We start from the raw sequence: 27836 nt of genomic DNA, 5'->3' as shown, positions 1-27836 counted from the left end.
GACACATGAAAAAGTGCTCAACATTGCTCCGCATCAGGGAAATCCAAATCAAAACCTCAATGAGATACCCCCTTATACCAGTCAGAATAGCTAAAATTAACAAGTCAGGAAACGACCGATGTTGGCAGGGATGCGGAGAAAGGGGAACACTCCTACACTGTTGGTGGGAATGCAAGCTGGTGCAGCCACTCTGGAAAACAGTATGGAGGTTCCTCAGAAAGTTGAAAATAGAGCTATCATACGACCCAGCAATTGCACTACTGGGTATTTACCCCAAAGATACAAATGTAGGGATCCGAAGGGGTACGTGCACCCCGATGTTTATAGCAGCAATGTCCACAATAGTCAAACTTTGGAAAGAGCCAAGATGTCCATTGACAGATGAATGGATAAAGAAGAAGTGGTATATATATACAATGGAATATTATGCAGCCATCAAAAGCAATGAGATCTTGCCATTTGCAACGACGTGGATGGAACTGAGGGTGTTATGCTGAGCAAAATAAGTCAATCAGAGAAAGACATGTATCATATGATCTCACTGATATGAGGAATTCTTAATCTCAGGAAACAAACTGAGGGTTGCTGGAGTGGGGGTGGGGTGGGAGGGATGGGGTGGCTGTGTGATAGACATCGGGGAGGGTATGTGCTATGGTGAGTGCTGTGAATTGTGCAAGACTGTTGAATCACAGATCTGTACCTCTGAAACAAATAATGCAATATATGTTAAAAAGAAGATAGTAGGAGGGGAAGAATGAAGGGGGGAAATTAGAGGGGGAGACGAACCATGAGAGATGATGGACTCTGAAAAACAAACTGAGGGTTCTAGAGGGGAGGGGGTGGGAGGATGGGTTAGCCTGGTGATGGGTATTAAAGAGGGCACGTTCTGCATGGAGCACTGGGTGTTATGCACAAACAATGAATCATGGAACACTACATCAAAAACTAATGATGTAATGTATCGTGATTAACATACCAATAAAAAATAAAAATAAAATAAAATAAATAAAATATGTCCTTAAAAAAATAAATAGAATCATATTAATTAATACTTTTCACTGCCTGGAAAGTCACAGGTAGATCCTTCTAAACAAAGATAACAGGATGATCATTTATTTAAACAAAATATGTATTTTTTAAACCAGCAGAGACTTATGTGGGTAACTTTCAGTTATAAAAGGCATAAAAATAAACATGTGTCTCATTTCCTAAACTTAAAAAAATTAGGGCAACACACAAGAAACCAAACAATTAGGAAAAAAGAGAAAAACAATGTATTTTTTCACTTTTGCATTCTTATTTAGGTTGCATACCAAGAGCCCATGGTGATGGCTCTCCATGTGTATACCGTCAAGGAAATGTGAAAAAATTATAAATGAATACAAATATTTTGCGATCAAATTAACATTTTTTACTAAAATATATACAATTACTTAAACATGTGTAAATTTGTGTTTATATATTACATATATATATATTTGCAATGACATAGAATTATGTGGTACATAAAAGATTTGGAGTGGAAGCCTTTATATTTGACTAAAGGTTTTCCCTTTTCTCCATTTTGCTTTTATATATAAAGCACTATGCCAACACATTTGTATAATAGAGAAGTTATATAAAATAAAAAATAAATCTCCAATTGAACATTCAGTCTGCTTTGCCTGTATGAGAGGCATATAATGTGAAATACTAATGTGAACCAGTAAATTCACAGAGTTGCAATGTGAATTTTATTTCAAACTGGAAACATTTCAGAAACTATTCACTCTTTTATTCATTCATTTTAAAAATATATTTATTGAGCACTAACTATGTGTCAATTCTAAGTACTGGAACTCTCATGGAGAAGAAAACAATAATTATATAATAAATAATTATAATCAAACATGTAGATGATTATATTAAAAGATGAAGTTTTTTTTTTTTTTTTCTGGTTAGATAACTATGTCAACTTATCCATTTCATGTTACTTAAATAAAATTTTAGTCATGGGAAAAGTATATTTATATAAATGAAGTGTCCTGGAGTAAAAATCATAAACCCAGAATCTAGTCACTTACTGGGATCTTAGGCAAGTCACTCTATCACTATGAGCTTTGGTTCCACTGGTGAATTACAGTACATTATCAGCTTGTTGGGAAAATACAATCTGATAATGTACTGTGAGGAGTACTTTAATGAAAGTATGCAAAGCATGATATGGGAGTCAAGAGAACAAAGTAGTATCTATATTTGTAATAGTCATTCTGCCAACAATATGAAGGATGGATCTGAGAAAGTTGGGACAAAATCAGGGATTCCAGTTAACAGGGTATTATAAATATCTAAGTGAAAAATAATGGGTCCCTATATATTGACACCAGCAGTGAAATTGATAAATAAAAGACTGACTTGTGAGATATTGAAGAGTTAGAATTAACAGAACTTGATTGATAAACTGGATAATGTAAAGTGAGATTGAGGAAGAGAGAGTCATCTAGGTTTAGATTGGTTTGGGGTACAATTAACTAAGATAGAAATAGGAAAGAAAATAAAATGAGAGAGATAAGAGAAGGAGCTGGCTAGGAAGGGATTTGATTTGTGGGTGCCTTTGGAATATCCACCTGTAAAAATCCTACAGGCAATTGGATATATAAGTCTGACACTAAGAAAAAAGAATGGTACTGATGATAAACATTTTTGAGTTATTATTCATTTATTCAGTAAATATTTATGAAGTATCTACTATCAGACAGACACGTTTCTTGGTGTTGGAGACTTAGCAGTGAACAAAGCAAAGTTCCTGCATCAAATAATTTATATTTTATTGGAGGAATACAGACAAAAAATGTTAAAGTATGTAATTCATCAGATTGTGTTAAGTACAATGAAGAGAAAATAAAGCAGGACGAATGGGATAAAGAGTGCCAGAAAAGAAGGGTAAGTGTTTCTGATTCATATGTGATGAGAAAAGGTCTGCTCATTTGAGAAAGAGCCAAGAGATTAACGTGGCTAATGTTGAGTGAATGAAAGGAAGTATGATAGGAGTTATGGTTATAAAAATAGTAAGAGACCAGAATATGTAGGGTCTTATAAGTTATTGAAGTACTTTGGTTGTCACTATGCTTGAAATAAGAAGCCTTTAGGGAGGTTGAGGAGAGGAGCATTATCTGACATATTTTCTAGAGGACACTTATGACTACCACATAAAGAATAAGCTGTAGAGTGTGATAGTAGAAGCAGGGAGACAGTGTAGGATGCTATTGTATAAATTTAAGCAAAAGTGGGGCTTGGAACAAAGTGTTTGGCAGTAGTTAGTGAGGAGTACTTTGATTCTGGACATGTTTTAAAAATAGAAATGATAGCACTTTCTGATTGATCTGAATTGGAGTGTGAGAGAAAAAAGTAATATAGGATGATGGTAAGGATGTTGACCTAAAGAATTGGAAGAACTATAAGAATGGAATTGGCTTCTACCAAATGGGAAAAATTGTAGGAAAAATAGGCTTGGAAGCCTGGGGAATTTTAGTGATAACCCTACACAAAGTGTGTGTGTGTGTGTGTGTGTGTGTGTTGTTTTTTTTTTCTAATATAGGACATGGGAACAGAGATGAAGTCTAAGGCTAGAGAGATCTGGAGCCATCAACATATAAATTGAAATCAAAGGCATGAGACTGGATTAGGTCATTATAGAGTAAATGTCAGTGGGAAAAAGTTTGCAGAAGAAAAGCACATCAAAATTTTGAGGTCTTGGAAAGAAAGAATCAAAAAAGGAAACTGATTAGGCCCAGCCACTTAGGTAGGAGGAGAAAAAAAAAAAAAAAAAAAAAGCCCCAGCCAATTAGGAAGGAGGAAAAAAAAAAAAAAAAAAACAGAAGTCAAGAAAAGAAAAAAAGTATTTTAAAGAGAAGAAAGTGATCCCTTGTGTCAGTGATACTGGTAAAAAGGTGGGTAAGATGAAGACAGAGACTGACCATAAAATTTTAGTAACATGTAATTATACGGTAACCCTGACAGGAACAGTTATAGTAAGTGTCAGGGGCAAAAGTCTAATTGGATTGTTTTCAAGAAGAAATGAAAGGAGAATTTTTAGAGAAAACAAATAACAGATTTTTTTCCCAAGGAGTTTTGCATAGGGAGGGAAAAAAAAACTGAATCTTAGAGAGAAGAGAGAATTGCTTGAGCAGACTGAACATATAAGGCAGACAGTAAGATTCATGCATTGTTGGTCCAGATGAGATTGAAGTGTTGTTGGAGTCAGGGTGAGGAAGAGGGTAACCTGGAATGGTGGAGTTGACGTTCAAGAGTAGGGTATTTGCAGTAGGGATTATGAAAGGGTTTCAATTTTTCTAGTAATGACAAGAGCTAAGATATGCCTAGTGGGGAGAAGACCTGAAGTGAGTTAGAGGACAAGATCATTGGTACAGAGGAGAGAAGAAACTTAAAGTGCCAAAGAAGTAGAATAGTTATCCTCATGGATATTAAAACTACTAAAAATTAAGACAGGAGTTAGAAAATGAGATGAATCAGAAACTAAACTTTACAAGAAATGAAAGTGATAAACCTGAGGCTCTTCTATACAACTCTAAAATAAAGGGTCAATGGAGATATGGTCTGGTGACCAAAGTCAAAGCTGGGTGCTTTAGTGAGCAGAAAGTGCGATGTTCTGGAAGGACAGTGAGAATCCAGGAAGTCTCCTATCCCATATCCATCGTCCCTATGACATGAATGTTGACATAGAAGAAACAACTTCCACATCAGAGAGCTGCAAGGGAAGTAGGGTCAGGAGGAAAGAATCAGGTTTCCAGAGGAGCAAAATGGGGAAGAAATTGAGATAGAAGGTATAGAAGAGAATGCTGATGATCAGCTGTTCATTTCCATAGGGCACATGTGAAGATTTTAGAAATTGGAGAAGCGTGGAACTGGGGGTCATAAAGGGCAAGATAGAGCCATGTGGGGTTAGAGTTTAGGGAGTTTTGACCCCTGTTAAAAGTGGTTTGCAGAGGAAGTTGCATTTAGCACACTCTCAAGTTTAGAATAACTACTTCTATCTAGCCCTTAAAGCATTTTGCCCTAATATGTGCCTGTCATCTCAGAGTGAAACACCTTGAGAACAAACAATATCTATCAATTTTGATTCCCAGGGCTTGCCAAAGTGCCTGGCCCAGAGTATCTTCTAAATCAACATTTATTTTAAAGTGAATAAAATAGTATATAACACTGACAACCTGACAGTGTTATTTAAATAATTGTTATATAGTATATGTGTTATGGTAAACTGAAAATTATATTTGTACACTGCAATGTTATGTATGAACGATTCTACCTTAGTTCTGTTTTCCCTAGTTATGTTTGAAAATGGGTCTAACACTGAGGCATATTTCCTTGGCAACATTTGTAAAAAAACACGATCCATCTCCTCCTTATTTTCTAAACAAGTTTAGAAACACCAGGTTAAACCATTAAACCAACTTTTTACATCAGAACTCCTTGGAACATTTGAAGAGTATTCTGATGATTAGAGCTGCTTGAAGCCTGAAAATTCTGAGAACCAGTCTCTGAGAAAAAGCCTGGGTCTTCCTTCCAGCCAACTTTTGCCACTGACAAATATGAACTAAACAGGAAAATGGAACTCACAGGGTAAAATCTAGTTTTTCAAAGAAAGAGAATAGGTCTCATTTCCTCTTGGATTAGAAATTAAATACTCCATCTGTGCAGGTCTTCAGTCATGCTTGGACAGAATGACAATGTGCAGATGGACTAGTCCTGGAACGCCCTCTCCAATTCTAAGAGAAGAAGAGGTTGATGTCAATTAACCTCAACGTTCAAGCTGTATTCTTCACCAGATTGCCAGAGATCTGATATCCATTCTTTTAATGTATTTCCCTTTTGTCCTTCAAATATATGTATTTTTTTAATGTGAGCCTGTTTCTACTGGGGCAAAAAGAATTAGCTGAAGTCATGTTTGTGCATTCGTAAGTCAGAGCTTTCAAGGGATATTCAGTGAAGTCAGAATGATACTAGAAAGGGACATCAGTAAGGATAAAATCAAATGATGTGATTCTAGAATTTTTTTCCTCAGCAAGGCATGATCTCAACCTGTAAACCTCTAAAGGCTTTTATTATCAAGCTTATTCACATTTCTGTACTTATATTTCTGGTCTTACCTTGGTACGAAAGGTGGCATTTCTATGCATCTTTCTCTCTAATGATTCTCTGAATAATTTTTCTTAAAGCTTAAAAACAACATATTTCTAAATGGTCAATTCATGTTTGATCATGAATAAAGAATTTTATTAAATACTATTTTAACATCTCTTAGATCAGTATTTCATAAACCCATTCCTCAGAATATTACTATATGTTCTGATAAAAATGAATTTTCTGGTCAAACAAATTTAGAAACACCATGTTAAACCATTAAACCAACTTTTCATAACAGAACTCCTTGGAACATTTTATGCATTTGCTCTATGACTCTCAAAAGGGAGGTGTAGTATGGATTTCTAATGCTTATTTAATTCCAGAAACTCCTTTCTTGGAATACTTATTAACAATCTGATGTAATTCACAAAATACAATTGGGAAGTGCTGGTCTTAGGTGATTATGTATTTTTTTCCCTTTTTTTAGCCTATGGAAGTGAAGAATTATAAAGTTACCTTATTTTGTATTTCATAATGAAGCACTCCACTTGGATCTGATGTTTAAAAACTTGATTATTCTACAGACCTCAATTTTCTGGTAACTCCTGTCTATATCTATGTATATATGTATCTCATCTATGTCTATCTATCTATCTATCATCTATCTATCTATCATCTCTATATGTATCTATCATTTATCTAACTAATTAACTACGTAAAACTGATCCATACCTTCCTTTTTCATGCTTTTTTTTGTCAAGTTTGGGTGTCAGGATTATGCTGTCAATATCAAATATTGAATTGGAGGTCCTCCCATTTGAAACATCATTTTTAAAGTTCCATTATGTTACCAACATTTAGTTAGTCTTTTGACCTCACTGTGTGATCATGATTTTGATGAGAGATTCCTATGGAGAGTAAATGAAATTATTCCTATAAAGCACTTAACAAATAATATGGCATATTAGCTATTGTCATTGTTACCATTCAGGGCAATGTGAGGCTAGTTTCTTTCACCAGTCATCAATCACATATGTTCTTATTGAAGAAAGTCATGTTTTTGGCAGGCATTGGAATGGCATTTTCAAACCTCTGGTGCCTTTGTTCTTTGACCACTAATCTCTTGGTTCAGCAAATGCTGATAGATGTAAGCTTCTGAAGAGTGTTCTGGGAGGTGTTTGTGTGACTGGTAAGCAACATGTGTGAAGGTTTGTATTTAGATGAAAAGCATGGTTTGACAGGAGTCTCTAAGGAGTCTTCATTGCTTAATAGGTTTCCTTAATGACCAGTCAATTAAGAACTTGTATTTGCAAAATGCTTTGCCATCATTGTTTTTCTTTCAATTCTCTGAGCCATTACTATCATCTTACTGATGAAACAGAGACAGGAAAGTATATTGACTTGCTTTTGACTATATGGTCTGAAATTCCAGGCACTCTTGGGACTTGGGTCTCAAGAATCCTGCTGTTCTAAGCAAACAGGGTTCTCTCAGGAGATGTACTCAAAAGACAATAGGACTAAATGTAGCCTGATAACAAACCATAAGAAGCTTTCAGGGCTTTGGTCTGTAAAACAGTTCTGTGATTGTTCCCAAATTACTCCATTAATAGCCTTTCTCTAACAGCATGATTTGTTTATTAAATTATTGGCCACTATCAGAATCAGACACTGTGGAGTAGAAAAGCTTTATTTTAAGATATTCTAGCACAAGCAGAATAAAATCTAATCTTTATGTAAAAAGGAAAAAGCTTCATTTAGCTTCTTTGTAAACATAGTAAATATAGCAGTTCAGATAGAAAAAAATGGACATTTTATAGCCCACAAAAGGATTTTGCATTCCTTGTGAAAGAAATAGCTATCAATAATGCTTAAAGGTATTGAGTTTGAGGCCTGGCTAAGGGTAACTCTTATAATTTTTCTCATATAAATACCTTTTATTAAATACTGGAAGGAAATAGCCCAAAACATAGATAGTGATTATATCTTCATGGGGAATTATATAAGATGTTTATTTTCTTCTACGTACAGTTTAATTTATCCATTATTGCTAATGAATATCCATTATTGCTTAATTTTTTGAGTGGGAATAGGCACACACACACAATTTTAAATTACATTTATGTTTTATCTATTATTATGAGGAGGCCTAAAACTATAATTATAGAATGACTCTGCTAACTTCTCTTAGAAAACATTCTCTCATCATTTGAAGATTTGTTCTTTAGTCTTGGATCTCTAGTTGTTAGTGACAAACAAAATAAGATTTATGTCTGTCTATAACAAATTTTGCCATTCTAAATAAACACATCACAGAATGTGTAATAACTATCCTCAGTAAGTAGATCATATTCAATGTTGAAAATACTGTGATATAGTTTAAAAAACTATCTGGCCATTCATGATAAATTCATTTTCTTAATATACTTTTCCTTTAAGCTAATATGAAGTGATATAAATGATTAGGCAAGTTTAGTTATACATGCCATGGACAATATATGAAAATATATTAATAGAAATTTATCAAATGTCATCTCTATACAAGGCACTACACTAAGCAATGTGCAAAATAAAACATAAGATATGGTCTCCATTCTCACCATTGCCTATAATCCAGATTTTCCTCATCTTTTGCCTAGGCTACTTCAGTAATGTCTTAAATGATATCTCTGCTAGAATAGTACTGTATTTACAATGTAAATGTGATCATGTCTTATAAGTCTCCTCAGAGTGACATCAGCATCATGGTGGCATGGGACATTCCTTTTTTTCTCTCCCCTTTGATTCACAACTAATGAAAAATACATAATGGAAAAGAAAAAAAGTGTCTCTGCACAGCATTTCAGGACGCCCATTGTGCACCAGAAAATGGATGTACATGACCAGAAAGGAGGTGGCAGAGCAAGCACAGTGGCAGTGGAATAGGTAGTGGCAGAGGCAGTGATGGCAGAGAAGCAGAGGCAAGTTGAGAGTGAGCCAGCACACCCTTTCTGGCAGAGGAGGTAAAGGGTAAAGGCAGTGAGTGGGGGTACCTGGCCACATAGCCTGAGGATAGAATCCTCTCGTTGGGGGTGGCGGGAGGGTCTCATGGACTGTCTTCTCACATCCTGGAGCAGACAGCAGAAGACATTTTCCTGTAGTTCTTTTTGTCTGCTTACTTCCCTTTTCTTTCCCTTCCCCTAGTCACTGAGGTCTCTCTTCAGATCCCTCTAGGTACAGTACATGTGATAAATAGTCATCAGAATTAGAATATTGTTTTAGAATAATATATTAAATTCTTAACTATAGCTTAAAGGAAAAGAGCATTAAAATAACTATAGCCACCACAACTTAGTAACATCACAGCATAAAAAGGGATAATTTGTGACATTAAAATATATAAAAGGAAAGTAAAAGGATGGAATCTTTATAGGAAATGAAGATAAACTGTTATCAACAATTTTCTCTATGAGATGTTTTATGTAAACCTCATGGTAACCACAAAGCAAAAATCTAGAGCAGAGATATGAAACAAAAACAAAAGGGGAGACTGAGCAAATCACCATGGAAAACTACCAACTTACTAGGGTAGACAGAAAAAAAAGGAAAAAGAAACAATGGAGAAACAACATCACCAAAAGACAAAAGATAAAATGAGGATAGTAAATCCTTACACATCAATAATCACCTTAAATATAAATGGATTGAACTTATCAGGTAAAAGGCACAGAGTGGCTGGACGGATTAAGAACAAACAGACAAAAACAAAACCTAACTATATGCTGTCTACACAGGAGTCATTTCAACTCTAAAGACATACATGGACTCAAAGTGAAAGAATAGAAGATGATAAGCAAATGCAAATGAAAAGAAGGCGGGCATAACCAAACTTATACTAGATAAAATAAACTTCTCGCCAAAAAAAAAAGGTAATAAGAGACAAAAGAGGTCATTTTATAATGATAAAGGGGTCATTACATCAAGAATACATAAAAATCATAAATATATATATGCTCCCAACACCTGAGCACCAAAATATAGTAAGTAATTAAGAATAGATCTTAAGGAAGAAATAGACAATAATACAATAATTGTATAGGACTTCAATATTCTACTATCAGCAATGGATAGATCATCCAGACAGAAAATCAACAAAGAAATATTGCAATTGAACCACACTTTAAAACAAATGGACTTGATAGACATACAGAACATTCCATCCAATAACAATGGAATAGACATTCTTCTCAAGTGCACATGGAATATTCTTCAGGGTAGATCATATCTTAGCAAATCACAAATCTTAGCAAATTTAAGATTAAAATCATACATGGGGCACCTGTGTGGCTCAATCAGTTCAGAGACCAACTCTTGATTTCAGCTCAGGTCATGATCTCAGGGTCATGAGATCCAGCCCTGTGTTTGGTTCAGCACAGGGTGTGGAGCCTGCTTAAGATTCTCTTTCTCCCTCTTCTCTCTCTCTCTCTCTCAAAAAAAAAAAAAAAATTAAAATCATACCAACTATCTTTACTGACCAATATGGTGTAAAACTAGAAATTAACAAAAGAAGAAATTGAGAACATCTACAAGTATGTAGAAACTAAACAAATTTCTAAACAATCATTGGATCAGAGACGAAATCAAAAGAGAAATAAAAAAACTATCTTGAAACAAATGAAAATAAAAACATAACATATTAAATATTGTAGAATGCTACAAAAGAAGTTCTGAGAGGAAATTTTATAGTAATAAACATATACATTAAGAAATTAAAAAGATCTCAAATAAACAACCTAATCTTATACCTCCTCAAACTAGAAAAAAAAGAACAAATTAAACCCAAACTTAGAAGGAAGGAAATAAGGATCAGGGCAGGAATAAATTAAATAGAGACCACAAAACCTATAGAAAGGATCAACAAAACTAAGATCTGGTTCTTAAAAAAGATAAATAAAATTGACAAAATTGACCTTTAGCTAGACTAAGAAAAAAAGAGAACAGACTCAAATAAATAAAATTAGAAATAAAAGAGCATACATTACAAATGATACAGCAGAATACAGCTGAATCATAAGACTACCAGAAACAAGTATATACCAACAAATTACATAAACTAGAAGAAATGGATACATTTCTAGAAACATACAACCTACCAAGACTGAATCAGGAAGAAGTAGAAAATCTGAACAGATCAATAATAGGTGAAAAGATTCAATCTGTAATAAAAAAGAAAAATATTAAAAAAAAAAAAAAAAAAAAAAAAGGAAAACTCCAGGACCAGGTGGCTTCACTGGAGAATTCCACCAGAGATGTAAAGTAGAACTGATATCAATCCCCCTTAACTCTTCCAAAATATTGAGGAGGAGGTAACACTTCCAAATGCATTCTACAAGACCAGCATTACTTTGCTACCAAAACCAGGTAAGGTTACCACAAGAAAACTATAGATCAATATCCCTGATGAATATTGGTGCAAAAATTCTCAACAAAATATTAGCAAATCAAATTTAAGAACACATTAAAACACATATTAAAAAAGAACACGTTAGGGCGCCTGGGTGGCTCAGTTGGTTGGGCAGCTGCCTTCGGCTCAGGTCATGATCCTGGAGTCCCTGGATCGAGTCCCGCATCGGGCTCCCTGCTCGGCGGGGAGTCTGCTTCTCCCTCTGACCCTCCCCCCTCTCATGTGCTTTCTCTCTCATTCTCTCTCTCTCAAATAAAGAAATAAAAAAAAAAAAATCTTTAAAAAAAAGAACACGTTAAAAAAGTGTAAACACATACAATGGGGCACCTGGGTGGCTCAGTTGGTTGGGCCTCAGACTTGATTTCAGCTCAGTTCATGATCTCAGGGTCATGAGATCAAGCTCCAAGTGGGGCTCCACACTGGGCATGGAGCCTGCTTAGGATTCTCTCTCTCAGTGTCCTTCTTTCCCTTTCCCTTCTCCCCACTCATGTGCTCTCTCTCTCTCTTTCTCTCAAAAAAAAAAAAAAAAAAAAGAATTATACACCATAGCCACCAAGTATGATTTATCTGTAGGATGCAAAGACAGTTCAACATACACAAATTATTAAGTGTATACATCACATCAATAAAATGAAAGATAAAAATCACATGATCATTTTAATAGATATAGGAAAAGCATTTGACAAAATACAACATCCTTTCATGATAAAAACTCTTTTTTAATAAATATTTTTTATTTATTTATTTGACAGAGAAAGAGAGCACAAGCAGGGGGAGCAGCAGGCAAAGGGAGAGGGAGAAGCAGGCCTCCCATGGAGCAGGGAGCCTGCTGTCAGGCTCAATCCCAGGACACTGGGATCATGACCTGAGCCAAAGGCAGATGTTTAACCAGCTGAACCACCCAGGTACCCCATGATAAAACTCAACAGACTGAGTATACAAGGAACATGCCTCAACATAATAAAGGCCACATGACAAACCCACAACTAGCAACATGCTCAATGGAGAGAAATTAAGTGTTTCTCAGGAACAAGAAAAGGATGCCCATTCTCACCACTCTTATTTATTTATTTTTTAAAATATTTGATTTAATTATTTGAGAGAGAAAGAGCAAGAGAGAGACCACAAGCAGTAGGGAGGGACAGAAGGAGAAGGAAAAGCAGACTCCCACTGAGCATAGAACCCAATGTGGGGCTTGATTCCAGGACCCTGAGATCATGACCTGAGCAGAAGGCAGACGCTTAACTGACTGAGCCATCCAGGTGCCCTCTGACCACTCCTATTCAATATAGTACTGGAAGTCCTAGCTAAAGTGATTAGGCAAGACATAGAAATAAAAGACATCCAAATTGAAAGGAAGAAGTAAAATTATCATCATTTAATGATATGATCCTATACATAAAAAATCCTAAAGAATCAGACAAAAATCTGTTAAAATTAACCATTTCAGTAAAATTGTAGGATACAAAATCAACATATACAAATCAATTGCATTCCTTTACACTAATGATAAAACATCTGAGAAAAAAATAAAGAAAACCATCCCATTCACAATAGCATCAAAAACAATAAAATAGGAGGAGCAAGATGGCAGAGGAGTAGGAGACCTAAATTTCGTCTGGTCCCAGGGATTCAGCTAGATAGTTATCAAACCATTCTGAACACCTACAAACTCAACAGGAGATTGAAGAAAAGAATAGCAGGAATTCTATAAACAGAAAAGTGACCACTTTCTGGAAGATAGGACTTGTGGAGAAGTGAATCTGAAGTGATATATGGGAAGATAGAACTTAGGGGGAGGGAGCCTCTGTCAGCCAGCTATTGGCAAGTGATAGAGCCACAGAGCACAAAATCAGAAGTTTTCAAAGTCTGCTCCACTGAGGGACATCATTCCAGTGGCTAAGCAGGGGGGTGGAACCCTCGCTGGGACAGTGTGATCTCAGGACCCTGGGGGTCACAGAAAGACCAGGGATGCCTGAGTGTAGCAGAGCTACCAAGTATCGGAGCAGGGAAGCTGGCTGCAAAGACAGAGCTGAGGAGTGGGTTCTCAGCTCAGGATTGCCATAAACTGTGATCTGTGGCACAGTTGGGCCACTACTCTATGAGCAAGGACCCAACAAGTGGCAGATCCAGGGAGAACCCCTTCCTCCCCCGGGAGGAGTGTTGCAGGAGTGCACCACAGGAATCTGATGGGTTTGGAGACTCCAAACGGGGTTGTGTGCCAGAGATAGAAATGCTCGGTCATAGGCTGGGTGTGCTCGGAGTGTGGTCAGAGACCAGGGAGACAGGAGTGATTGACTGCTTTTCTCTGAGGGCTCACTGAGGAGTGGGGCCCCACATTCTCCCCTCCTCTGGGGCCAGAGATTGGGAGGCCACCATTTTCATTCTCATCCTCCAAAGCTATGTGGAAAGGGTTCAGGGAACAAAAGCTACCGAGAGCAAACCCAAGCAGATTACTTAGCCTGACCCCTGGCAAGGGCGGTGCAATTCCAACTCAGTCAAAGACATTTGAGGCTCACTGCAAAAAGCCACCCCCCCAGAAGATCAGCAAGAATATCTAGCCAAGATCAAGTTTACTGATCAATGAGAACTGCAAATCTCCAGTGCTAGGGGAATATAGCACATAGAATTCATGGCTTTTTCCCCCTAATTCTTTAGTCTTTCAAAGTTAATTTTTTAAATTTTCTTTCTTTTTTTTTTCTATTTTTTTTAATTTTTCTTCTTTCCTTTTTCAACCAACATCTTATCTTACCAATTCCTTTTTTAAAATCTTTTTTTATTTTCATTTTTACAGTCATATTCTATCCCTTCAATATATTTAACATTATTTTTTTGTATATATATATATTTTTTTCCTTTGTTAAAATTTTGGAATACAGTTTCTTCTAACAGACCAAAATATACCCTAAATCTAGTGTATGGCTTTGTTCTAGTCTCCTGCCTGATCACATTGTCTCCTTTTTTTTTTTTTTCTTTTTTCAACCAACTTCTTATCTTATCAATTCCTTTTAAAATCTTTCTTAATTTTCAGCTTTACATTCATATTCCATCCCTTCATCATATTTCCCTTATTTTTGTATATATATAAGTTTTTCTTTCTTTAAAATTTGGGGAGGCAGTTTCTTCTAACAGACCAAAATACACCCAAAATCTAGTGTGTGGCTCTGTTCTATTCACCAGCCTGATCATATTCTTTTTTTTTTTCTTTCTTCACCCCACAACCCCCAAGTTTTTGCGTCTCTTCTGATTTGTTTAGTGTGTATTTTTTCTGGGGGCATTGTTACCCTCTTACATTTTATTCTCTCATTCATCTCTTCTTCTCTGGACAAAATGACAAGATGGAAAAACTCACTTTAAGAAAAAGAACAAGAGGGAGTACCAACTGCCAGGGACCTAATCAATACAGACATTAGTAAGATGTCAGAACTAGAGTTCAGAATGATGATTATAAAGATACTAGCTGGGCTTGAAAAAAGCATAGAAGATACTAGACAATCCTTTTCCAGAGAAATGAACTAAAATCTAACCAAGTTGAAATCAAAAAGGCTATTAATGAGGTGCAATCAAAATGGGAGGCTCTAACTGCTAAGATAAAGAGGCAGAAGAGAGAATTAGTGATATGGAAAACAAAATGATGGAAAATAAAGAAGCTGAGAAAAAGAGAGATAACTACTGTTTCATGTGGGGAGAATTCGAGAGATAAGTGATACCATAAGATGAAAGAATATGAGAATAGTTGAGATCCCAGAAGAAGAAAGAGAGGGAGGGGCAGAAGGCATATTGGAGCAAATTATAGCAGAGGACTTCCCTAATTTGGGGAAGGAAACAGGCATCAAAATCCAGGGGGCACAAAGAACCCCCTTCAAAATCAATAAAAATAGGTCAACACCTCAACATCTAATGTTAAAACTTACAAGTCTCAGAAACAAAGAGAAAATTCTAAAAGCAGCTCAGGACAGGAGGTCTGTAACCTACAATGGTAGAAACATTAGATTGGCAACAGACCTATCCACAGAGGCATGGCAGGTCAGAAAGGACTGGCATGATATCTTCAGAGCACTAAATGAGAAAAATATGCAGCCAAGAATACTATATCCAGCTAGGCTGTCATTGAAAATTGAAGGAGAGATAAAAAGCTTCCAGGACAAACAAAAACTAAAGGAATTTGCAAACACAAAACCAGCCCTACAAGAAATATTGGAAAGGGTCCTCTAAGCAAAGAAAGAGCCTAAAAGTAACATAGAACAAAAAGGAACAGGGACAATATACAGTAACAGTCACCTTACAGGCAATACAATGGCACAAAATTCCTATCTTTCAATAGTTGCCCTGAATGTAAATGGGCTAAATGCCCTAATCAAAAGACACAGGATGTGTCAGATAGGATAAAAAAACCAGAACCATCAATATGCTGCCTGCAAGAGACTCATTTTAGACCCAAAGACACCTCCAGATTGAAAGTGAGGGGATGAAAAACAATTTACCATGTTAATGAACATCAAAAGAAAGCTGGGGTGGCAGTCCTTATATCAGACAAATTAGATTTTAAACCAAGGACTATAATAAGAGATGAGGAAGGACACTATATCCTACTTAAAGCGTCTATCCAACAAGAAGATATAACAATTGTAAATATCTATGCCCCTAACATGGGAGCAGCCAATTATATAAGCCAATTAATAACAAAATCAAAGAAACACATTAACAACAATACAATAATAGTAGGGGACTTTAATACCCCCCTCACTGAAATGGACAGATCATCTAAGCAAAAGATCAACAAGGAAATAAAGACTTTAAATGACACACTGGACTGAATGGACTTCACAGATATATTCAGAATATTCCATCCCAAAGCAACAGAATACACATTCTTCTCTAGTGCCCATGGAACATTCTCCAGAATCGATCACATCTTAGGTCACAAATCAGGTCTCAACTGGTACCAAAAGACTGGGATCATTCCCTGCATATTTTCAGACCACAATGCTTTGAAACTAGAACTCAATCACTACTAAGGAATGAATGAGTCAACCAGGAAATTAAAGAAGAATTTAAAAAAATCATGGAAACAATTGAAAATGAAAACACAACTGTTCAAAATCTTTGGGATGCAGCAAAGGCGGTCCTAAAAGGAAAGTATATAGCAATACAAGTTTCTCAAGAAACAAGGAAGGTCTCAAATACACAACCTAACCCTACACCTAAAGGAGCTGGAAAAACAGCAAATAAAGCCTAAACACAGCAGGAGAAGAGAAATAATAAAGGTCAGAGCAGAAATCAATGAAATAGAAACCAAAAGAAGAGTAGAACAGATCCATGAAACTAGGAACTTGTTCTTTGAAAGAATTAATAAGATTGATAAACCTCTGGCCAGACTTATCAAAAAGGAGAGAGAAAGAACCCAAATAAATAAAATCATAAATGAAAGAGGAGAGATCACAACCAACACCAAAGAAATAAAAACAATTATAAGAACATATTATGAGCAACTATATGCCAACAAATTAGACAATCTGGAAGAAATGGATGTTTCTTAGAGACATATAAACTACCAAACTGAATCAGGAAGAAATAGAAAACCTGAACAGACCTATAACCACTAAGGAAATTGAAGCAGTCATCAAAAATCTCCCAACAAACAAAAGTCCAGGGCCAGATGGCTTCCCAGGGGAATTCTACCAAACATTTAAAGAAGAATTAATACCTATTCTTATGAAATTTTCCAAAAAATAGAAATGGAAGGAAAATTTCCAAACTCATTTTATGAGGCCAGCATTACCCTGATCCCAAAATCAGACAAAGACCCCATCAAAAAGGAGAATTACAGACAAATATCTCCGATGAACATGGATGCAAAAATTCTCACCAAAATACTAGCCAATAGGATCCAATAGTACATTAAAAGGATTATTCACCACAACCAAGTGGGATTTATTCCTGGGCTTCAAGGTTGGTTCAACATCTGCAAATCAATCATTTTGATACAATACATTAATAAAAGAAAGAACAAGAACCATATGATACTCTCAATAGATGCAGAAAAAGCATTTGACAAACTACAGCACCCTTTCTTGATTAAAACTCTTCAGAGCGTAGGGATAGAGGGTACATACCTCAATACCCTAAAAGTCATCTATGAAAAACCCACAGCAAATATCATTCTCAATGGGGAAAAACAGAGCTTTTCTCCTAAGGTCAGGAACATGGCGGGGATGTCCAGTATTACCACTGCTATTCAACATCGTACTAGAAGTCCTAGCTTCAGCAATCAGACAACAAAACGAAATAAAAGGCATACAAATCATCAAAGAAGAAGTCAAACTCACTCTTTGAGGTGATATGATACTTTATGTGGAAAACCCAAAAGACTCCACCCCAAAACTGCTAGAACTCATACAGGAATTCAGTAAATGGCAGGATATAAAATCAATGCACAGAAATCAGTGGCATTTCTATACACTAACAACAGGACAAAAGAAAGAAATTAAGGAGTGGATCCCACTTACAATTACACCCAAAATCATAAGATACTTAGGAGTAAATCTAACCAAAAAGGCAAAGGATCTGTACTCAGAAAACTATAGAATACTCATGAAAGAAATTGAGGAAGACACAAAGAAATGGAAAACGTTCCATGCTCATGGATTGGAAGAACAAATATTGTGAAGATGTCAATGCTACCTAGAGCAATCTACACATTCAATGCAATCCCCATCAAAATACCATCCACTTTTTTCAAAGAAATGGAACAAATAGTCCTAAAATTTGTATGGAACCAGAAAAGACCCCGAATAGCCAGAGGAATGTTGAAAAAGAAAAGCAAAGCTGGTGGCATCACAATTCTGGACTTCAAGCTTTGTTACAAAGCTGTGATCATCAAGACAGTATGGTACTGGCACAAAAACAGACACGTAGATCAATGGAACAGAATAGAGAGCCCAGAAATGGACCCTCAACTCTATGGTCAACTAATCTTTAACAAAGCAGGAAGGAATGTCCACTGGAAAAAAGTCTCTTCAACAAATGGTGTTGGGAAAATTGGATAGCCACATGTTGAAGAATGAAACTGGACCATTCTCTTACCCCACACACAAAAATAGATGCAAAACGGATGAAAGACCTCAGTGTGAGATAGGAATCCATCAGAATCCTTGAGGAGAACAAAATCCTTGAGGAGAGCTTTGTCACAACGGGTTTGCTGCCAAAACACAGGTGTGAAAATCACCACTCAACCTAAACCAAAATGGGAAAGGAAAAGACTCACATCAACATCGTCGTCATTGGACATGTAGATTCAGGCAAGTCTACCACTACTGGTCATCTGATCTATAAATGTGGTGGGATCGACAAAACTATTGAAAATTTTGAGAAGGAGGGTTCTGAGATGGGAAAGGGCTCCTTCAAGTATGCCTGGGTCTTGGATAAACTGGAAGCTGAATGTGAATGTGGTATCACCATTCATATCTCCCTGTGGAAATTCGAGACCAGCAAGTATTACGTGACCATCATTGATGCCCCAGGACACAGACACTTTATCAAAAACATGATTACAGGCACATCTCAGGCTGACTGTGCTGTCCTGATTGTTGCTGCTGGTGTTGGTGAATTTGAAGTCGGTATCTCCAAGAATGGGCAGACCCGTGAGCATGCCCTTCTGGCTTACACACTGGGTATAAAACAACTAATTGTTGGTGTTAACAAGATGGATTCCACTGAGCCACCCTACAGCCAGAAGAGACACAAGGAAATCGTCAAGGAAGTCAGCACCTACATTAAGAAAATTGGCTACAACCCCAACACAGTAGCATTTGTGCCAATTTCTGGTTGGAATGGTGACAACATGAGGAGCCAAGTGCTAACATGCCTTGGTTCAAGGGATGGAAAGTCACCCATAAAGATGGGAATGCCAGTGGAACCACACTTCCTGAAGCTCTGGATTGCATTCTGCCACCAACTCGTCCAACTGACAAGCCCTTACGTCTGCCTCTCCAGGACGTCTACAAAATTGGTGGTATTGGTACTGTCCCTGTGGGCCAAGTCGAGACTGGTGTTCTTAAACCTGGCATGGTGGTCACCTTTGCTCCAGTCAATGTTACAACTGAAGTAAAGTCTGTTGAAATGCACCATGAAGTTTTGAATGAGGCTCTTCCTGAGGACAATTGTGGGCTTCAATGTCAAGAACGTATCTGTCAAAGATGTTCATCGTGGCAATGTGGCTGGTGACAGCAAAAATGATCCACCAATGGAAGCAGCTGGCTTCACGGCTCAGGTGATTATCCTGAACCATCCAGGCCAAATCAGTGCTGGTATGCACCTGTGCTGGATTGTCACACAGCTCACATTGCTTGCAAGTTTGCTGAGCTGAAGGAGAAGATAGATCATCGTTCTGGAAAAAATCTGGAAGGTGGTCCCAAGTTCTTGAAATCTGGTGATGCTGCCATTGTTGATATGGTTCCTGGCAAGCCTATGTGTGTTGAGAGCTCTGACTATCCTCCTCTGGGCCGTTTTGCTGTTTGTATCATGAGACAGACAGTTGCTATGGGTGTCATCAAAGCAGGGGACAAGAAAGCAGCTGGAGCTGGCAAGGTCACCAAGTCTGCCCAGAAAGCTCAGAAGGCTAAATGAATATTATCCCCAATACCTGCCACCCCAGTCTTAATCAGTGGTGGAAGAATGGTCTCAGAACTGTTTGTGTCAATTGGCCATTTAAGTTTAATAGTAAAAGACTGGTTAATGATAATAATGCATCGTAAAACCTTCAGAAGGAAAGGAGAATGTTTTGTGGACCATTTGGGTTTTTGTGTGTGTGTGGCAGTTTTAAGTTATTAGTTTTTAAAATCGGTACTTTTTAATGGAAACAACTTGACCAAAAATTTGTCACAGAATTTTGAGACCCATTAAAACAAAAGTTTAATGAGAAAAAAAAATCCTTGAAGAGAACATAGATTGTAAGAATTAATGTAAAAATGAAACTACCCAAAACAACCTCTTCGACCTCAGCTGCAGCAACTTCTTCCTAGACACATCAACAAAAGTAAGGGAAGCAAGGGCAAAAATGAACTACTGGGACTTCATCAAGATAAAAAACTTTTGCACAGCAAAGGAAACAGTCAACAAAACCAAAAGACAACCGACAGAATGGGAGAAGATATTTGCAAATGACATATCAGATAAAGGGCTAGTATCCAAAATCTATAAAGAACTTATCAAACTCAACACCCAAAGAACAAATAATCCAATCAAGAAATGGGCAGAAGACAGGAACAGACATTTCTGCAAAGAAGACATCCAAGTGGCTGACAGACATATGAAAAAGTGCTCAACATCTCTTGACATCAGGGAAATACAGATATCACCTCACACCAGTCAGAATGGCTAAAATTAACAAGTCAGGAAATGACAGATATTGGTGAGGATGTGGAAAAAGGGGAACCCTCCTACACTGTTGGTGGGAATGCAAGCTGGTGCAGCCACTCTGAAAAACATATGGAGGTTCCTCAAAAAGTTGAAAATAGAGCTACTCTATGATCCAGCACTACTGGGACTTTACCTGAAAGATACAAATGTAGTGATCCAAAGGGGCACATGCATCCCAATGTTTATAGCAGCAATGTCCACAATATCCAAATTATGGAAAGAGCCTACATGTCCATCGACAGATGAATGGATAAAGAAGATGTGGTATATATATACAATGGAATATTATGCAGCCATCAAAAATGAAATCTTGCCATTTGCAACAACGTGGATGAAACTAGAGGGTATTATGCTAAGCGAAATAAGTCAATCAGAGAAAGACAATTATCATATGATCTCACTGATATGAGGAATTTGAGAAACAAGACAGAGGATCATCGGGGAAGGGAGGGAAAAATGAAACAAGATGAAACCGGAGGGGTAGACAAACCGTAAGGGACTATTAATCTCAGGAAACAAAATGAGGGTTGCTGGAGTGGAGGAGGGTGGGAGGGATGGGGTGGCTGGGTGATGGACACTGGGGAAGGAATGTGCTAGGTGAACACTATGAATTGTGTAAGCCTGATGAATCACAGACCTGTACCCCTGAAACAAATAGTACATAATGTTAATTAAAAAAAACAATAAAATATTTAGGAATAAATTTAACCAAGAAGTGAAATATCTGTAATTTAAATCTATAGAACGCTGCTGAAAGAAATCAAAGAAGATACAAACAAATGGAAATATATCCCATGTTCATAGGTTGTAGGAATTAATGTAAAAATGGTACTACCCAAAGCCATCTGTCTATAGATTCAAAGCAATCTCCATCAAAACACCAAAGACATTCATCACAGAAATGGAAGAAACAATTCTAAAATTTGTGGGGAACTATATAAGACCCTGAATAGCCAAAGTCATCCTGAGAAAAAAAGAACAAAGTTGGAGGTATCATGTTCCCAATTTCAAACTATACTACAAAGCCACAGTAATAAAAACAGTATAGAAATGGCACAAAAATAGACACATCGACTAGGGCAACAGAATAGAGAGCCCAGAATTAAACCCTGGCATATATGACCAACTAATATTTAACAAGGGAGCCAGGAATGCCTAATGGGGAAAAGATAGTCTCTTTAACCAACAGTGCTGGGAAAACTAGAGAAACACATGCAGAACAATGAAATTGGACCCCTATCTTACACTGGTTACAAAACTTAACTTGACATAGATCAGAGACCTAAACATAAAACCTGATAGCATAAAATCCTAGAAAACATAGGGAAGAAGCTCATCAATACTGGTCTTGGCAATATTTTTTTAGGAATGATGCACACACCACAAAAGAAAAAAAAAATCAACAAATGGGACTACATCAAATTCAAAAGCTTCTGCAAAGCAAAAGAAACTATTAAAAAAAATTTTAAAAAAACCTACAAAGTAGAATATTTTTGCAAACTACATGTCAGATAAGAGGTTAATATCCAAAATATATAAATAACTCAGTCAACTCAATAACAACAAAAACCCAATTTAAAAAACACAGGCAGAAGAACTAAATAGACATTTCTCCTAAGAGGATTCAAAGTGGCCAACAGACACATGGAAAGATGCTCATCATCACTAATCATCAGGGGAATGCAAATCAGAACCACAATACCCCCTCACATCTGTTAGAATGTCATCATCAAGTATAAGAACAGGTGCTGGCAAGGATGTGGTGAAAGGGAACACTTATAGATTGTTGGTAGGACTGTAAGTTGGCCCAACCACTATGGAAAACAATAGGGAGCTTTCTCAAAAAACTAAAAATAGATCGACCATGTGATTCAGCAATTCCACTTCCAAGTATTTAGCCAAAGGAAATGAAAATAGGATTGCAATGTTATCTGCACTCCCATGATTATTCACGATGACCAAGATGTGGAAATAACTCAAATGCCCATCATTAGATGAATGGATTAAAAGGATGTGGCACATATACATAATGGAATATTATTTGGTCACAAGAAAGAAATATATCTTCCCATTTACAAAAACATGGATGGGCCCTGATTGAGCACATTATGCTTAGCAAGATAAGTCAGACAGAAAAAGACAGGTACTGTATGATATTACTTATATGTGGAATCTAAAAAAGTTAAATCTGTGAAAAACATAGAGTAAAATGGTGTTTACCAGGGATGGAATGGATAAGAGCAATAGTGTTTAAGGGTACAAACTTGTGATGAGTAGTAAATAAGCCAGAGAGATCTAATGTGCAATAATGAATATAGACAATAATATTGTACTATAATTATGCAATGTGATAAATATTGTTACATTGGCAATCATATTACAATCTGTGTTTTAAAGTAACATTCTGTACACCTTAAACTTACATAATGTTATATGTTAAATTTACTCAATATAAAAATTTTAGGTAAAAAATAAACTCTCCTCATCTCTCCCTCCCTATAGGATAATGTTCAAACTCTTCATCATGACAAACAAGATCTTCGCTTATCTGGGCCATATTTTCATCTTCATCTTTTGCCCACCCATCTCCAAATTAACTCTAAAGTAAAATTAACAGCTGGAGCTCTCTTATTATCCAGGCAGTTCCACATTTTTATGCATCAAAAAGCTTAGATGATTTCCTCTGCCTTTTAATGCCTTCACACCAATGAGATAAAGGGATGAGCACTTCTGATCTTTTTCTATACCCTCTTCAGAAGATGAAGCATGGCGGGGCGCCTGGCTGGCTCAGTGGATTGAGCAACAGACTCTTGATTTAGGCTCAGGTCATGATCTCCTGGTCCTGGGATCAAGCCCTGTGTTGGGCTTGCACTCAGTGGGGGAGTATGCTTGAGAATTCTCTCTCTCTCCCTCTGCCTCTTCCCCCACTTGCATGCATTCTCTTTCTCTCACTCTCTCTAAAATAAGTAAATCTTAAAAAAAAGAGAGAGAGAGAGATGAGGAGTAGCTTATCTGATAGTTGATATTAATGAAAGCCAGACATGCACTGAGTATCTGTTCTCACATCTCATGGTAACTTGCCTCAGTTCTGCACCCTTAGGTTTAATGAATTTGAGATCTAGATCCTACCTACACTTACAGATTAAACCTGAATCAGCTGGATCAGCCTCTAATTCCATTAGTTCTGTTGGAAGCCTTGCTTTGTGCTTACATTGCCACCGTTTCTCCAACTCAGCTCTGCTAAGGAGCATTACATTTTTTGAGAAAAAAATTGTTATGTTATGTTGTTTTATGTTATGTTATGTTATGTTATGTTATGTTATGTTATGTTATGTTATGTTATGTTATGTTATGTTTTATGTTATGTTATGTTATGTTGTTATGTTATGTTATGTTGTTATGTTGTTTTAGTATTAGCATTCTTTGACCCCTTTCACTCTGTTCTTTACCTTTACACTCTTCACCTGAACCCAAAGAAAATGAATAATAGAATTTGGGTGCCAAACCTTACCTGAATTTGTAAAGATCTGTCATCCTCCAGGGAGTATTAATTTCAATTGTGGTAGTAAGTAGGAAAGCCTGATTACAATCAGGCTTTCTAGAAAAAAAGCTGATTGCTGACACTTAGGTCCTCATTTGGCTCCTGGTGCATATTTCTCAATTGTTTAAACCTGGATAGAAAATGATATGTGTTTGGTATCCTAGAAATGTTCCACTAAATTTTTAAAAATCAATTTCTTATAAATAAAGCCTTTCCAAATTATAATTTTTTAAAACCTTCATCTCTTTCCTTCTCTCTTCTGGAAAGTGCCAATTCTAGTAACTTTTTAACTCATTCATAGGCTCTCGTATTTTTGTTTTTAACAATACCTTATCCATATACTCATGATTTTTTTTCTTTCTGCAAAGGACTTTATTTCCCTTTAGTCAACTACTTGGGGGGGCTCCAATTTTTTATTGTTATGTTAATCCCCATACATTACATCATTCGTTTTAGATATAGTGTTCCATGATTCATTGTTTGTGCATAACACCCAGTGCTCCATGCAGAACGTGCCCTCCTCGATACCCATCACCAGGCTAACCCATCCTCCCAACCCCCTCCCCTCTAGAACCCTCAGTTTGTTTTTCAGAGTCCATTGTCTCTCATGGTTCTTCTCCCCCTCCGATTTCCCCCCCTTCATTCTTCCCCTCCTGCTACATTCTTCTTCTTCTTTTTTTCTTTCTTAACATATATTGCATTATTTGTTTCAGAGGTACAGATCTGAGATTCAACAGTCTTGCCCTATCAGGTTTTTTTGTAGTTAAGAGTCTGTTTCTTGATTTGCCTCTCTCTCTTTTGTTTTTCGTTTTGCTTTTTGTTTTGTTTCTTAAATTCTACATATGAGTGAGATCACATGGTATTTGTTTTTCTCTGCCTGACTTACTTTGCTTAGGATAATGCTCTCTAGCTCCATCCATGTCATTGCAAATGGCAGCATTTAATTCTTTTTAACCTGAGCAATATTCCAGTGTGTGTGTGTGTGTGTGTGTGTGTGTGTGTATAGACACATATATACACATATATCACATCTTCTTTATCCATTCATCAGTTGATGGACAATTGGGCTATTTCCATAATTTGGCTATTGTAGATAATGCTGCTATAAACAAGGTGCATGTATCCATTTGAATTACTATTTTTTTGAATTATTTGTGTAAATACCCAGTAGTGCAACTGCTGGATCATAGGGTAGGTCTATTTTTAACTTTCTGAGGAACCTCCATACTGTTTTCCAGAGTGGCTACACCAGTTTGCATTTCCACCAACAATGCAAGAGGGTTCCGCTTTCTCCATACCTTCACCAACACCTGTTGTTTCTTGTGTTGTTGACTTTAGCCATTCTGACATGAGTGGGGTGATACCTCATTGTAGCTTTGATTTGTATTTCCCTGAAGATCAATAACGTTGAGCATCTTTTTCATGTGTCTATTGGCCACCTGTGTGTGTTCTTTGGAAAAACGTCTATTCAGGTGTTCTGTGCTTTTTAAATCAGATTATGTGGGGTTCCCTTATCAGACATATAATTTGCAAATATCTTCCATTTAGTAGGTTGCCTTTTTGTTTTGTTGGTGGTTTCCCCCACTGCACAAAAGCTTTTTATTTTGGTATAGTCCCGATAGTTTAATTTTGTTTTTGTTTCCCTTGCCTGAAGAGACATATCTAAAAAAATGTTTCTATGGTTGATGTCAAAGAAATTACTACCTATGTTTTCTTGCAGTTTTGTGGTTTCAGGTCTCACATTGAGGTCTTTAATTCATTTTGAGTTCATTTTTGTGTATGGTTAAGAAAGTGGTCCAGTTCTATTCTTTTCCATGTAGCTGTCCAGTTTTCCTAGCACTATTTGTTGAAGATACTCATTATGGTATTGATTTGCATTTCCCTAAAAATTATTGATGTTGAGCATCTTTTCATGTACCTGTTGGTCATCTGTATGTTTTCTTTAGAGAAATGTCAATTTAGGTCCTCTGCCCATTTTTTTAACTGGATTGTTTGTTTTTCTGATATCAACTTGTGTGAGTTCTTTATATATTTTGGATATGAACCCCTTATCAGTTATATCATTTGCAAATATCTTCTGCCATTGGCTTTTTATTTTATTGATTGTTTACTTTGATATGCAAAAGATTTTTACTTTGATACAGTTCCATATATTTGTTTGTGGGGTTTTTTTGCTTTTGTTCTTGCCTGAGAAGACAGATCCAAAAAAATAGTGCTCAGACTGATGTCCAAGAGCTTGCTGCCTATGTTTTCTTCTAGGAATTTTATGGTTTCTGGTCTTATATTTAAACCTTTAATCCATTTTCAGTTTGCTTTTGTGTACGATATAAGAAAGTGGTTCAGTTTTATTCTTTTACATTTAGTTGTCCAGTTTTTCCAACACCATTTATTGAAGGGATTAGTTTTTCCCCATTGTATGTAATTTCTGCTTATATTATTTTTAAATTCCATAAAATCAATACTAAGATTGATTAATTAGTTTAGATTTTGTCTTATAATGTATATAGCTATAAGCTATGTTTGATTTTTGAAAGAATTCTTATTTTTTTAAAAGATTTTATTTACTTATTTGACAGAGAGAGAAAGAGCACAAGCAGGGGGAGCGGCAGAGGGAGAGGAAGAAGCAGGTTCCTCAATGTGGAGCTCAATCCCAGGACCCTTGGATCACGACCTGAGCCAAAGGCAGGCGCTTAACTGACTGAGCCACCCAGGCACCCCAAGAATTTTATTTTTGAAAATGTCTTTCAAATAGAACTATTTTATAGGTCCACCAATATAAAAAAATCAATGTCAGAGAATCCATAAGTATGTCAAAAATTCTGTAATTTTGGGGTGCTTGGGTGGCTCAGTCCATTAAGCATCTGCCTTCAGCTCAGGTCATGATCCCAAGGTCCTGGGACCGAGCCCCACATTGGGCTCCCTGCTCAGCTGGGAGCCTGTTTCCTCTCTCGCTCCTCCTGCTTGTGTGCTCTCTCTCTGTCAAATAAATAAATAAAATATTTTTAAAAGTAAATTTTTAAAAATTCTGCAATTTTAATTATTCTTTTGTGTCTTTAGTCTCTCTCAAAATTGTCCTAATTTGGATTATAAATTTTATGATCAGTCTCCATTTACATGGAATACTCAGAAAATCAGTAGAATGTGATGAACACAAGCAGAACAGTTAAGAAAACAGAATTTAATTACTTGGCTACATTTGGCAAGGTTTTTTATCTAAACTTTGTAAAAAAAAAAAAAAACAGACGTATTAGTGGAATTGTATTGTTATGGACTGAATGTTTGTGAGCTCTGCAAAAATCCATATATTGA

At 36.5% G+C, this 27836-nt stretch overlaps 1 protein-coding gene and 1 pseudogene across 7 annotated transcripts in view; both read left to right on the top strand.

The window, feature by feature from the left end:
- The window catches only part of CNTN5 (contactin 5), a 1357780-nt gene that overhangs the window by 1139060 nt on the left and 190884 nt on the right, over nucleotides 1-27836 (top strand). The window lies entirely within an intron of this gene.
- On the top strand, nucleotides 18682-20237 carry LOC116645769 (annotated as a pseudogene).

The sequence above is a fragment of the Phoca vitulina genome, unplaced genomic scaffold (assembly GCF_004348235.1).
Source record: "Phoca vitulina isolate PV1807 unplaced genomic scaffold, GSC_HSeal_1.0 scaffold34, whole genome shotgun sequence".
Classification (NCBI taxonomy): domain Eukaryota; kingdom Metazoa; phylum Chordata; class Mammalia; order Carnivora; family Phocidae; genus Phoca; species Phoca vitulina.
Note: the sequence above shows the minus strand (reverse complement) of the source record. Positions and strands in the feature narration are given on the sequence as shown.